Below are 13,892 nucleotides of genomic sequence, written 5' to 3'. Positions count from 1 at the left end.
GGAAGCAATGGAAAGTGGATTTCCTTTACTGAATTATATTTTGTTTAGGCCGGGACTAACATTGCCTTTGCTCTTCCTCCTATCAAGGATGTCCTCTGAGCTGTCTCTGCTTGGAAACGTCCTTCTCATTCCTCAAATCCGACTCAAGTAACATCTCTACTAAACCTGCCTGCTTGGGTTTCCCGATATAGAATTTTATTGGTACATGAATTATACCACTTAACAAGCAAATAGTACTTACAATTTATCTGTCTAGATTTCTCTCCGCACTAGGGCAGAGAGCTCTCATCATTTCTGTTACCCTCTCCCACTGCCTGGTGCCTGAGAGATGTAGAGTAAACGTTTGTGGAATAAATGAACGGATAAATGCATGAGTTAATCTATTGTCTGAGAAGGATACCGATTGGTAAAAGAAGTGGGTGACAAGGCTTTTTTTTTTCAAATACCACTTGCCAAATTTACATGCAAATGAAGAGCAGAGTGTACGTTTCATTTACATTTGTATAATGACCACAATTAGAATAACAAACAACAAGAGGCTCTTTATATATCCAACTGGAATTCCTGAGGCTGCGAAATCTCTCCTAAAGCACTGTGTCGAAATGTTTTAATGAGCGCCTAGATCTGCCACACGTGGTATAATCTGCCCTAAGCTTTGCCGCCTCCAAGGGGAAATTCCCCACAGGTCCCAAGCCACGCAGGGGACGGTTGGAATATAAGCAATGAGGATAGGAGTGCACTTCTGTAAAGTCAGGTCAGCTGAGGGCCTGCTACTAGTTTCTTAGGCTCCATGTATTTCCTAGGCTGTAAAAGCCTGGGCAATCTAGCTGGGCTGAGAGTGAAAAAACTAACACAGAGAAGAAAAAATGTTGCCTTCTTAATTTAGAAAATACTGAATTTTCATGTCATCCTTGCATTTACCCAGCGGTAGGATTTGAATGACACCTGAAAAATGTCACATAATCCATGTCTTCCTTTTTCAGTTTTCTTGCACTGATTTGGCTAGCGTTTTCCCGATGGCTACACGGATAGCACGGTAAGACAGGTGCGCATCCCACCACAGCTCTACTCTGGGCCGGAAGAGCTAAGAGCCAGGCTAGAGCCCAGAGGCGCCCACCAGTTTCTGAGGCTTTTGCATTTGTTTCTTTGCATATGAGCTTCCGCCGATATCTTCATGCTGCTTTTGTGAATGGTGAATTTCTAGAATAATAGAAAATTTTGGTTGTGATAGAGGTTCTTATCAATTTTATGCAAGTTCCTTTAATACCAAGAAAAACAGATTGAGCTGAAAAAAGTCCCTACTAAGGAAAAAAGGACATTCTGCTGCAGCAGGGCGATGTAGCGAAGGGAGGCATAGAAATTTCCCAAGGTTTATTGGCATATAAACTACATAGGCCCAGAAAGCATTAGGAGAAGAACGCCATTTTAAAACAATTCAGGAAGAGCCTTGTTTGTGCCATTTCTTAGGATTACAGGCTGGGAACCTGGAACAAGATATCAGAATTTAATACTCGAGCTAGTTTATGAAAAGCACTAAGCAGCAGGCTCTTTGCTTTAACCTTTTTAATATTCTGGAAGTTAATTGTTCAGACCATCTCACCTTTTCAGGTTAATGAGGTAGCTAACAGGCCACAATAGAAAATGACTGCCCAATCAAATTATGACAATCAAAAAAATAAATAAATAAAAGAAAGAAAAGAAAAAAAAACAAATGGGAAGGTCTGAAGTTACATAGGGCTTTTATTGTCTTTCAAAGAATGTACAGCAGCATTACCATTCTGTTGTCTCCTTGTGATGGATTGCAAAAAGAATCAGAAAAGGCACAACATGAATCTGCTCTCAGGACAATGATTGTAATCAAAATAGGAAATGGTACAAATGCAAGCCATTCTCCTTGCGTTTAAAGATTATAAATCCCTTATTCATCTGTTATGATCCAGGGCCTACTTGGGATTTTTATAGTTCTTTACACGCTCAGAATTTTAAAACTGTAATGTAAAGGGGGCCACAGCTGTTCTCCTTCCGACGTGGATGTTTAACCCCCGCTTGGAGCGTGGCGCCCTGGTCTCCCCTCCCTCTGCCCATCTGCAGCCTGTGCTTGGGGCCAACGCCTCCTCCTCGCACGGGAGAAATTCAGCTCATTGCGGTCTCCCCCCACCCCCCCAGGTGATGAAAACACAGCACCTACTCTTCCAAGGGGCCCTGGAAAAATGTAGGAGCCCTTGCCAAAGGTTTTGCTCTTTTTTTTTTTTTTTTTTTTGGAGAACTGAATCTTCTTAGGATCATTATGCGATTTAAAATGGAAGTGAGACAGGCATTCGGTTTGGACCCGAAGACCTGGAGTTTTGTCTTCCACGTGCCGTGCCTCTTTCTAAGAGGATGACCTTCGTGCTCTTCTGTTTTCTCATCCAGAAAATAATGGCACTACCTGTTGCGAGGGGCTACGTTGAAGATCAAAAGAGCTAATGTGTGTGAAGTTGCTTTGGAAGCAGGACCAGCTTTTCACATGTAAAAATGGTATTCAGAGACCAATTCCAGGGTTTGTGTGTGTGTGTGTGTGTGTGTGTGTGTGTGTGTGTGTGTGTGTTCTCACGTGCCGGGATTCCCCCACAACAAACAATGCTCCGGAAACTGCCGGATGTCCTACAATTTAACTCAATTCGGACACTCTCTACCCAGAGATAACAGCAGATTCTCTGGGTTAAGGGCTCAGTCCTCCAAGACTGCCCTCCCTCCCGCCCTTCAGATGCCAGCCACAAACTCAGGTTTGTTACCTGCACTTCTCACCAACTGCCTATAGATCACTGGTTCCCAACATCCCCTCTCAGGTGTGATTAATTTGCTTGAGAGGCTAGAATACAGAACTCAGAGAAATATTCTGCTTCCTAAATTACTGGTTTATTATAAAAGGATATACTTCAGGAACAGCCAGACGGAGGAGATGCATAGGGCAAGGTGTGGCCAAAGGGTACAGAACTTCCATGCCTTCTTTAGGCTCACCACATGCCCCAAATCTCCACGTGTTTGTCAACCTGGAAGTTCTCTGAGTCTGGTCCTTTTGGATTTTTAGGAGGCTTTATTACATAGGCATGATTGATTAAGTCATTGGCCCTCGGCAGTTGATTCAACCTCTAGCCCTTCTCCCCACCCCATGGGTCAGGGGGTGACACTGTAAGTTCTAACCCTCAGATCACAGGGTTGGCTCCATTGGCCCCCAGACTCCATCCTTTGGTGCTTTGCAAAAGTCACCTCATTAACATAACAAGTGACAACAACACCAATCCATGTGGGTAAATTCTCAAATTGGCAAAGCTGCCATTTTCGTTTCTGTGGGTCACTAAAATAACCATGGTCTTGCCAGGTGTGCCCCGATTCCGTTGTCCCTTGCTCCTGGAAAGGAAATTCCAAGGCTTTCAGGAGCTGTGAGCTAGGAACTGTGGAAGAGGGCAAATAGATAAGGAATATATATATTTAAATGACCAAATATGTATTTCTTATAAATCACAATATTGCAAATGTAAAATGTCGTTAGCATTGGTATCTGACAGTGAGGTTAGAAAGCCAAACGGGAGATTGTAATCCTAGTGATTTGTGGCCTTGTAGATTTCTTAAATACATTGAGGGTTTTGAGCTAGATCTTTCCTGCTTATGAAAGACTGTTAACAGTGAATGAAATCCCTCGGGAGATCCAGTTCTTCTAGTACACTGGGGAGATGCTGGTGTAAGAAAAGTTATTTCCTGAGCTGTGTCTGAGGGACAATGGATGTGCTGCCCTCTCCAAGGAACTCGGCTGAGACCCTGGAAGACACTTGTTTGTTGGGTCTTCTGCTCTCACATACATTTTTTATCTTTTATTTTTTTTTTGTATTAAAATTCTTCTGAGAGGCACTCCCTGGGCAGCCTGACATCCCCACGGCCACCCAGTCTCCCGAGGCCGCCTCCCCCAGGCAGGCCACAGGGCCTCTCCTCCGCATGACGGCAGCACAGCACTGGCACGCTGGACTTCATGCTTGGCATGCTTTGCGGTGAGACCACTCTAAAAGGGCCTCCGATCCATTTTCCAGGAGCAAGGGACGACGGAATCGGGGCACACCTGGCAAGACCACGGTTATTTTAGTGACCCACAGAAACGAAAATGGCAGCTTTGCCAATTTGAGAATTTACCCACATGGATTGGTGTTGTTGGAACTTCAGAGTTATGATGGTGATTCGCAAGGCCAAGAAGTTGACGGTCTTTTGAACGAAGTAGAAGAAAGAACAAAAGAACTGAGTAAGGACCTCACCGGGTGGGTGAAGGGATTACCGCCCATAGTTCGAGGAGGGGCCCTCAACTGATATTGGCTCACTGCTGATGGCCACCTGGTTGTGGGTATGACATAGATGAAGTGGTGTATGATGAAGATTCACCATCTAAGAACATTTAAAATTCTATACTCGAGGCAATTTGGAGATGTTCATCTGGTGGAGGATGATTTGGGTATACATAGGGCATGTATGGAAAAGGCCAGTGGAAAAGACTATGGTGGCAAAGACACACCGATTCTAGGCAGTGGAGGTGGGCGCATATAATGTGAAATAGCCAAACTGAAACCAAAGATGGTCACTACAGTAGAGATTGACCAAATGGTGATTGATGGATATAAGAAACACCTGCAAAAACCATGTGGCCACCCCTTAGACAATCCTAAAGGAGACTGCTCTCAGGTTTTAATAGAAGACTGTATTCTAGTACTGAAGAGGTACGCCGAAGAAGGGAGAGAGTTTGATTATGTGATTAATGATTTGACAGCCATTCCAATCTCATCTCTGGAAGAAGATTCCATATGGGAGTTTCTCAGACTGACTTTTTTTTTTTTTTTAAGATTTTATTTATTTGACAGAGAGAGAGCGAGCACAAACAAGGGGAGGGGGCAGGTAGAGGGAGAAGGAGAAGCAGACTCCCCTCTGAGCAGAGATTCCCATGTGGGGGCTCAATCCCAGGACCCTGGGATCATGACCCAAGCCGAAGGCAGACGCTTAACTGACTGAGCCACCCAGGCGCCCCATAGACTGATTCTTGACCTCTCCATGAAAGTACTGAAACAGGATGGGAAATATTTTACAGAGGGTAACTGTGTCAATTTGACAGAAGCCCTGGCACTCTGTGAAGAACAGCTCAGGTGCTTGTACCGTCCCGTGGAATTCTCCAAAGACATAGTCTGTGTTCCTTCTTACTGGGAATTGTGGGTATTTTACACTGTTTGGAAGAAAGCAAATGCTTGAAGACCAGTATCCCCTAGTCACATGTGCTGCAAATAGCCTTCCTGACCTCCGTATGCTGTACACGACATCAAAATGAGTCAGGCAATTGATTGTGAATTCCTTCAAGGCTTCTTTTTTCTTTATTTGTTATCTTTAGTGAAAAAAAAAAGCAAATGGAAAATGTATATTTTGATGAGCTTGGGTGTTACTTTTTTTGAAGGTCAGCTGAAGGATGATTAGGCTGCTCAGTGAAGGCTGCTAAATGCACTGAAGCCCTAGAATGTGATTTTTGTTATTGTTTTTGTGTGCGGGCTTTTTGTTTTTGTTTTGGTAGATGTTGAATTTGGTTATTTGTAGGAAAGAACATCACTGTTTTGTTCTGGAGGGGAGTTCTTAATGCTGTTTCTTTCCCAAAGATTGACTTAGATATTAAAATTTGGTGCCTATAAGAAAGAGTTAAGAAAAAATGAATAGCGATGCTTCGATTAAAATTATAAATGAGAAAAAAATTAAAATTCTTCAGAGATGATCAAGATAAGTATTCACGTCCCCAAAATATTTACAAATACAGTGTATGAGCTTTTATGCTTATTGTCTCAACACTTCTCAATTTGAAATGTTTTCTACTCATCACCAATAGTCATATTTTGTAAATGATGTCACAGAGTGACTATCGATACATCTTTACCAAACGCTCTCTTTCCCTATTCTTTGTGGAACCTGTTTCCCTTGAGAGTGACCATCCTTTCAACTTTACTGTATTTTTGCCTACTGTGACTCTCTCATGGCATGTACCTTGTTGGCAAGGAATTCATGTTTTCGACTGAGCTGCAGTGTCACAATCCCCGTCTCCCGGTCAGATGTGGCCTCTTTCCCTGCAGTCGCGCCTTCCCCCACGACCCATGTGCTTTCGTGACCCACGTGGAACTTCTTAGCACCCATGGTCACTGCCCAGCAAGAGCTTAATACTCTTAACAATGGCATCTTCGAGTTGGATGTCCTAACACTTCCACATTTGGGGAGCACATTTATTTTGTGGCTATTTTGGTTTTGCATTTTCTAATTTCAATCATTTTTTATTTCTTTCATTCCTAATTTCTATGGAGGGAAAAGTAGTGTTAAGCCTGCCTTTTACCAGGTGGTCTTGTGATTTTAAAGAATCTCCACACATTAAAATTCCATTTTTATGTAATATCATTTTAATAGAAATGCTCATTTTATGGAAGGAAAATGATGGATAAAAATTTGAATGCTTCTTAGAGCCTCTTATACCCTTTTTATTACATTTTGATGTGGCTTAATTCATTAATAAAGGCGGATGAGTTGGAACTGTGGCATATTTTATCTCCTATCATCATTCAACAAAAGAGAATATTTTTTCAATAAAAATTTTAGAGCAAATTTCCAATTTTCTGAAAAACACATTTTAAAAAATAGAATGACCTTGGACTCAATTCAAAACTGGGATTTTACAGCCACTCTTGCAATTCATTTACTCCCATAACAGTGCCAGGGAGGTAAGATCTATTATTATTATTTCCACTTTGCAGATGGGGTGAGTGACATTCACAGAAACAATGTGGGTTGTCCTTGATCACAGCACAGCAACTTCATCTCTAGGAACTAGGCTAAAAACCAATTGTGTTAAATTTTAAATTTAATTGCTAAACATTCCCCCTCTCCCCACTTCTCTTTCCTTTTCTTTTCTGGTCTCTAATTTTCTTCTTTTCTATAAATATTTTTGCAGGCATTCACTCCATGCTGGACACTTTAAAGGACTACTGACTAGCTGCCCTGGTTTTTGAAGATGATACCTTGCCCACACCATCATTAAATTAGGGATTAAAAAAAAATGTCCTGGGGTGCCTGGGCGGCTCAGTTGGTTAAGCGTCTGCCTTCAGCTCAGGTCATGACCCCAGGGTCCTAGATCAAGTTCATCCGGCTCTGCTCTGCGGGGAGTCTGCTTCTCCCTCTCCCTCTACCTGCCGCTCCCCGGGCTTGTGCTCTCTTTCTCTCTCTGTCAAATAAATAAATAAAATCTTAAAAAAAAAAGATGTTCTTTCCTCTAAGAATAATGTAATGGAGAAAAATAATGTGTATACAGTTCATTCTCACATGATGTGATATGACTAAAGTTGTGCTGGCGGTATGCACAAAGCTCTCTGTAAATGCTGAGGAAGTGTGATAGAGTCTGCCGGGGGCTTGGAGGAGGGAGAAGTGAATGGATGAAGGTTTTAAAAAGTCAGCGACATTTGGGGCCGAGGCTTTGAAGGCGACGTAGAGAGAAGGGAAGGGCACAGAGAAGAGTGGGAGCAGGTTAAGGAGAGCAGAGATGGCCAGGGTGCGGTGCACAGCATGTCCCAGATATGGGGTGTCCTGGGGCAGGGCTGCTCAAAACCCGGGGCAGGCAATTAGGCAGAACAGGTCATGCAGTCCCAGTACGTTCCAAGTGGCCGGGACTCATCTGTCAAAATGGGGAGCTGCAGATGGTGTAGAAAGCAGCGTAGACACCGTGGGATCCTGAGACAGTGTTCTGGTCAGGGAAGAGGGACTGGAGTGAGGACGAACTGGAGAGTGGGGCCCATCAGGAATAATAACAGAAAGAAGATAGAAAGGCTGAACTCAGGCAGTGACCATGGGAACGAAGGGAGTGGGGTGGACAAATTTGAGATTTTGAGATAAAAGAAAAAAAAAAAACCCTACCCTGAATACCTAGTTGTAAAGTATAGGGGGGAAGGCATATTTCCATTTCACAAAAATCTAGATTTCTGGTAAAACACAAACAGTTTAAAATTGTGATTATTTGGAACATAGCTCATTAAATTCCTCAAATAATTGGTTTTTCCATGCTAAACATTTCTAGGAAAGGCAAATGACAAGAAATCAAATTGAAAATCAATTTTATCTTTAAGGAGGGAATTCTTACTTTTTGTTCTGGGATCGTTTTAGATCAGTTCCATTTCTTACGTCTTCTGGGTCACATTCCTGTCCCTTCTTGTCCTACCTTCACACCCACGTGCTGCAGTGGCCCTCCTTCCTTCCTGCCACCACCGACTGCTGGGCTGTCCTCCGTATAATGAGGAGGAGAAGCCCTGACGACTGAGTCTGGTCTGCTCCTCTGGCTACAGCATTAACTCCTTCAGGGCAGGGAGTCTTTTCTACTCTTCTAGCTTTCAGAGGGAGGGAGCTGAAATTTAAAGTCTTTACTATGTCACACCCTGTCTAAGTCATTAAAATACATGATCGACTTAAAGCTCTCAATACCCATTTGAGGACTATTACCATTGTTTCACAGATTAGGAGACTGAGATCTGGATCACATAATGAGAAACCAATGTTTTTTATATTATTTCACATTACTGTCTTAATGTCTATTCTATGTCCTGACATATAGTTGGACACTCTCAGTAGATGTTTAATTAGCATTTAAACAGAGGTAGATTTTCTCATCAGTAGTAGCCCTCTATCATGCTTGCTGGCGGATAGGAATTCCCCGGTCCCTGGAGTATATAAATTGTATTGTGTTTCAGCTTTATTCTGGGTTAAATGCAGCATTGTGTGTTAGTACAGGAATTTTGCTTTAATGCCACTTATGTTTTTATGGGATAATGTGCCTCAGGAGAACAACACTGGTTACAGATGTAACCAGTATGCCCTTGGCTTCTCCTGTGTTAATCACACATGTGTCACATTTACGATAAGATCACAAATCTCATTGTTCTTTGAGTATCTATTTTCCTATTAGGAGGAAGTTCAGTTTTTTCCTAGGTCTTTCTCTCCAAGTATTCCCAGGAGCCCCTGTTGTGCAAGGTGGGTCCCTTCGTGGTCACCATCTGTCATGAGCCAAGGCAAATTCTACAGTTCTATGGGTTAGAAAGGCTTTATTAGGGGAACTTTAAGCAAGGTTCAGCAAGATGTGGTGTTTATGACATGAACAGAAAAGTGTGCTGTGGGCAGGGCACTGTGCACATTTTAGGGTGAACATTCTAGGAGCAGGACCTGCTTCCTTCTCGATCTCTCATTTTATAGGGCAAGCGTAGGGGAGGAAAACTTTCTCCCTCTTCCCTTCTAGGTTCTTTGACTAGTCTAATAATTCAACTGACATAAGACAGATTAACCAGAGAAAAACAAATTTAATTTTATGCCTATAGAGTGCCACAGAAATGACCAACACACCTTTATACCTGTTAGACAAAGAAACAATAAGTTTGTGAAGAATTGACAAAACAAAAGGGACCTGGGGTCCATGGTAACTTACCACTAAGATAGGATGGCCAAGTTCCTGGTCAGCCCCTCCTGCTGGGAAGAGGGGAGAGCTCTCAGTTCCAGCTGACTTATCTGGGCTAGTGCTGATCAACAGAAATACAATGCAAACCATATATGCAAGTGTGAGTGTGTTACTAACTACAGTAGAAAAAGGAAACAAAAATATGAAATGCATTTTAATAACACATTTTCTTTAAATCACTATATCTAAAATATCATTTCAGCATGTAATCAATATAAAAGTCATTATTGAGATATTTTACATTTTTTAAATACTAAGTCTTTGAAGTCATTAGGTGTGTATTTTACACTTACAGAATCTCTCAATTTGGACACTAAATTTTCTTTGAAATACTTGATCTGTATTTAGATATCACAAAATTTATAGTTAGAAAGTAGATTTTCATCTCTAAATTGTTCCAAATAAATACTTCAAAGTTTTCTAATACCCAAATTAAGTACCAATTTTAAAATTTAACTTAAAATTTTTTTAAAAATAAAGTTTAAATTAAAATTAGTTATTTGGTTGTGCTAGGCACATTTCAGGGGCTTTATAGTCCTACTTGGCTAGTGGCTACTGTATTGGACACAGAGCAAGCTCCTGGGGTCATTTTTGGGCAATCCCAGGTATGTATAATGTTAATATTACCTGGGACCTAGCAGGTCTTAAAAACAGTAATATAATAAAACACAAAGAAGAAATATATCAAGTCCCAACTCTGGGTTTGAACTCTAGTTTTGCTACTTTCTGTCTATAAGGAAGTTACTTCACCTTCTGGACCTCATCTGGGGAGGGAGATAATATTTCTGGCCTCAGCTTTGTAGTGAGGACTAAATAGGACAATGCCTAGTGAGCATATGGTGAGTTGTCAATAAAGACAAGGTAATGTTGTTTCAGAGTTTAAAAATCCTTTCACCTTTCATTATTTCATTTGGTCCTTCCTGAAATCTCATTAAGAATGGAAAGATTTATTATCTCCCTTTATAAAAGATCTAGAACTTGAACAGGGGTCTTCAAAATCTAAGCCTATTTTGTTTTCCATATTATGATTACTATCACCATCAGCTGGCTTGAATTGAGTGGTCCCTATGAGAGGTACTCTTCTTAGGGCTGCACTTTTGATAGCTGTACTATCCCAATTTTACCGTCTGGTTTTGAGGAAGTAGGGCCTGACACAGCTATTCATATCTATAAACCTATTGTACAAGGCTTAGAGAAAAGGCAGACTTGTTACCAGTATCAGGGATTCAGTCTACCTATTTCTTATGAAATATTTGTCTTTCTACATCCCTAAACACTTACTTAAAAAGAAAGTAAAAGTCTTGATTATTCATGCATGTTTGTTCTGCACCTCGCCTCAGATTGATAGAAGATCACAATGAAAGAACATAAGCAATAGTTAATTTTCAAGTTCTCATGCCATTTATTAAAGAATGTATGTGGAGAGTGATTTTGAGCTCTAATTATCTCATGTAGTGTGAGTGTTTCTGGTTTCCTTTCATTGAGGTACAAGCAGGATATGCTTACATTTATAAATTTGGGCTGCTCGTTGGGTCTGTTTTCTGATTTTCTCTTCCTTTCATGACTTGTCAAAAACGGGAGTCTGCCCCTAGGTGTCATTCCAGTCCATTCTGTCTTGATAATCTGTGGCTTGTCAAGGCTGCCCCATAGTCCTTTGTGTCCCTGTCTGGGAGCCCAGGGCACTGCTGAGTGGATCAGGCACCTTGTGAAATATCTGATTGAACTTGGACTCTATCACGCCATCTCAATGAATCAAGCCACTGTAAATTAAAGCTTTGTTCTGCCAGTGGTCTTTCAACTTTCAATACATTTGATTTAAGGGACTTTGGTCTCTGATCACCTCATACTTTATGAGGTGATATTTTGTAAGTGCAGGGAAAGAACGAAACCAAACATTCGGAGAAGACAGTTATGAGGAACACAAGCAAAGAAAATAGGGCCAACCCACGTATGGTATCATGTCGTTATTTATAAAGACAGGTGAAACATCATAATTGGTGCTGTGTAATAGTTACTTCAGTGACCCTCCAGACTGTGTGTCTCAGGGATGTGTGGTAGAGGTAGCCATAAAAAACTTTATGTCACAGGAATTCTGTAAATAAAATGCTTCCACAGGCTTCTGTCTATGCAGCAACAATGATCTGTGATGCAAGTATCAGAATATATAATTTTTTCTTTGTAAATAGGCAAAGAAAAGCTGGTATGAATGGTCCTTCTCTGCAGAATAATATTGAATAATGAGTTTTTTAAGGATTTTTTTTCTTATTATCAAGGAACATATACTTATTGTATAATATTAAGGAAAAGATAATAAAATCACCCATAGGTACTTCCACTAAAGATAACCATTCTTAATTTATTTTGTATTTCCTTCCAATCTTTTATATGCATATATTTTATAACCTAGTTATAATTGTGCTGTATATAGTTTTATTTCTTGCTTTTTTCTTTTAACATTATAAAATTTTTATGTTACTAGGTTAAGCATTGGATAGACTGTCATAAATCATTTAGTCTATTACTTATTGGAAAATTTTGGTTGAGTTCATTTTATTTTTCTCTTTAAAATAACCCTGTGATGAATACCTTTGAGTTTTTTATCTTTTAACACGTATTTTATTAATCCTTTAGTATAGTTTCCTAAAAGTGGAATTATTGGGGCAAAAGTTATAAATATTTTTAGAGCTCATGATACATAATGACTAATTGATTTCTCGACAGGTTAATTTATCCAATGCTCTGTCCCATCAGAAGCATATAGTAGTGCCTGAGAAGACAGATTTTTAAAAACAAATATATTAGTATGTAGATACCAAGGTACAGGTGGTTCTCTTCCGAGGAGTCACCTTGGAAAGTTATACCTATTTAAATGTAGTTGCCTGTGTACATACCGTTACTTCAGAGATGCCCATGATTTAGACATAGAATAGCGTCACCAATTTGGGTCCTCAGTAATTTTTGGCTGTTTTCAAAATTGCATGATCTGTTCTCAAAGAATAAAGACTTGCTACCCTCAAAGATATACAAAATATGAATTACCAGCAAATAGCCCTTGCTACTTGCTTTTCCTTCTTCAAGGACGCTGCCCCTGCTGAATGCTGCTATGACCATTAAAGCAATGCCATAGGAGGGCTGGAAGTGAGGAGAAGAGGGACAGTGTGGTGTGTGCTGTCATAGCCTCTTCCCCTAGCAGCGTCTAAGAAACTGTGCTTACTTGGCTCCATTTGACACAGAGAACAAATTTAGACCTGAAAGTGGGGAATTAGCATAGTGTATTCATGACAAAGTGATTTTATTAAAAGAAATAATTTGATTTTTCTATGGAATGTGTTTTAATGGATTTTACTTGATGAGAGAGCAAAACTGAGAGAAAGAGAGAGAGAGATACAAGGGGCAGAGAGAAAGCAAATGAGGCAAAATTTTAATAACTGGGGAAATCTATGTGAAGAGTATATCAGTGATTTTTACTATTCTTGCCATTTCCTTTAGGTTTGAAAAATTTGAAACTGAAAAGATGAGAAAAATATCTGTAGAGGAGGAAAAATAACTTTCTTCTTCCCTTCTATGTTCTTGGCCAAGACACCCCTATATAAAAAAACAGATTAATGGGAGAAAAACAAATTTAATTATGTATGTATGCATGAATAGGAGCCCCTCAAATGAGACTCAAAGAAGTTACCAGAGCAGGCAGCTTTTATACTTTTTAGACAAAGAAATAAAAAGTTTGTGTAGAATTGACAAGGCAGAGGGTTTTGGGCTTGGAGTGGCAAATGGTAAAGAATGAACAAGGTTTATAAAGTCTTCTTGGCCCTAAATTCCCTATCTCTGGTGATAAGGTTGTCTTCTATCCTCCTGGTACAGGGAGTGTATCTTTCACATGCGAGATTTATTTGCTGCTTTCAGGGGGGCAGAGGAAGTTCAAAATGTCCTTCTTAAACTGACTGTTTCTTAACTATCTTTATTTAAAATAATCAATATGCCAATGTAGCATATTTTAGGGTGACATATTCTGAACCCCTACACATACAAACAACACCAAAATGCCCTGAAGAATGATCCAGGAATGACTGAAAATGATCAAGGGCCTGGCATCAAGGCAGATGTGGATCAGAACATACATGATTTCCATGTATCATGGGTAGTCTCCTTTGGAATTCTTCCTTTGGGTGTGGGACTTGTGTACTTGAACTATTTCTTATAAAAGAATACCCAGTGGCAACCTTCCAAATGTATTTTATGGGCAGAATTTATCATCCTAATATAGACAAGTTGGGAAAAATCTGTTTAGACATTTTGAAAGACAAGTTGCCCCCAGCACCAGAGATCAGCAGAGCTCTGCTCATCATCCAGATGCTTTGGCAAA

At 40.3% G+C, this 13,892-nt stretch overlaps 1 pseudogene; it reads left to right on the top strand.

Moving 5' to 3' along the window:
- Positions 1-3,522: 3,522 nt before the first annotated feature.
- LOC116634122 lies at positions 3,523-5,262 on the top strand (annotated as a pseudogene).
- Positions 5,263-13,892: the final 8,630 nt, after the last annotated feature.

This window comes from Phoca vitulina, unplaced genomic scaffold (genome assembly GCF_004348235.1).
Source record: "Phoca vitulina isolate PV1807 unplaced genomic scaffold, GSC_HSeal_1.0 scaffold8, whole genome shotgun sequence".
Taxonomy (NCBI): domain Eukaryota; kingdom Metazoa; phylum Chordata; class Mammalia; order Carnivora; family Phocidae; genus Phoca; species Phoca vitulina.
This window is presented reverse-complemented; position numbering and strand designations above follow the sequence as displayed.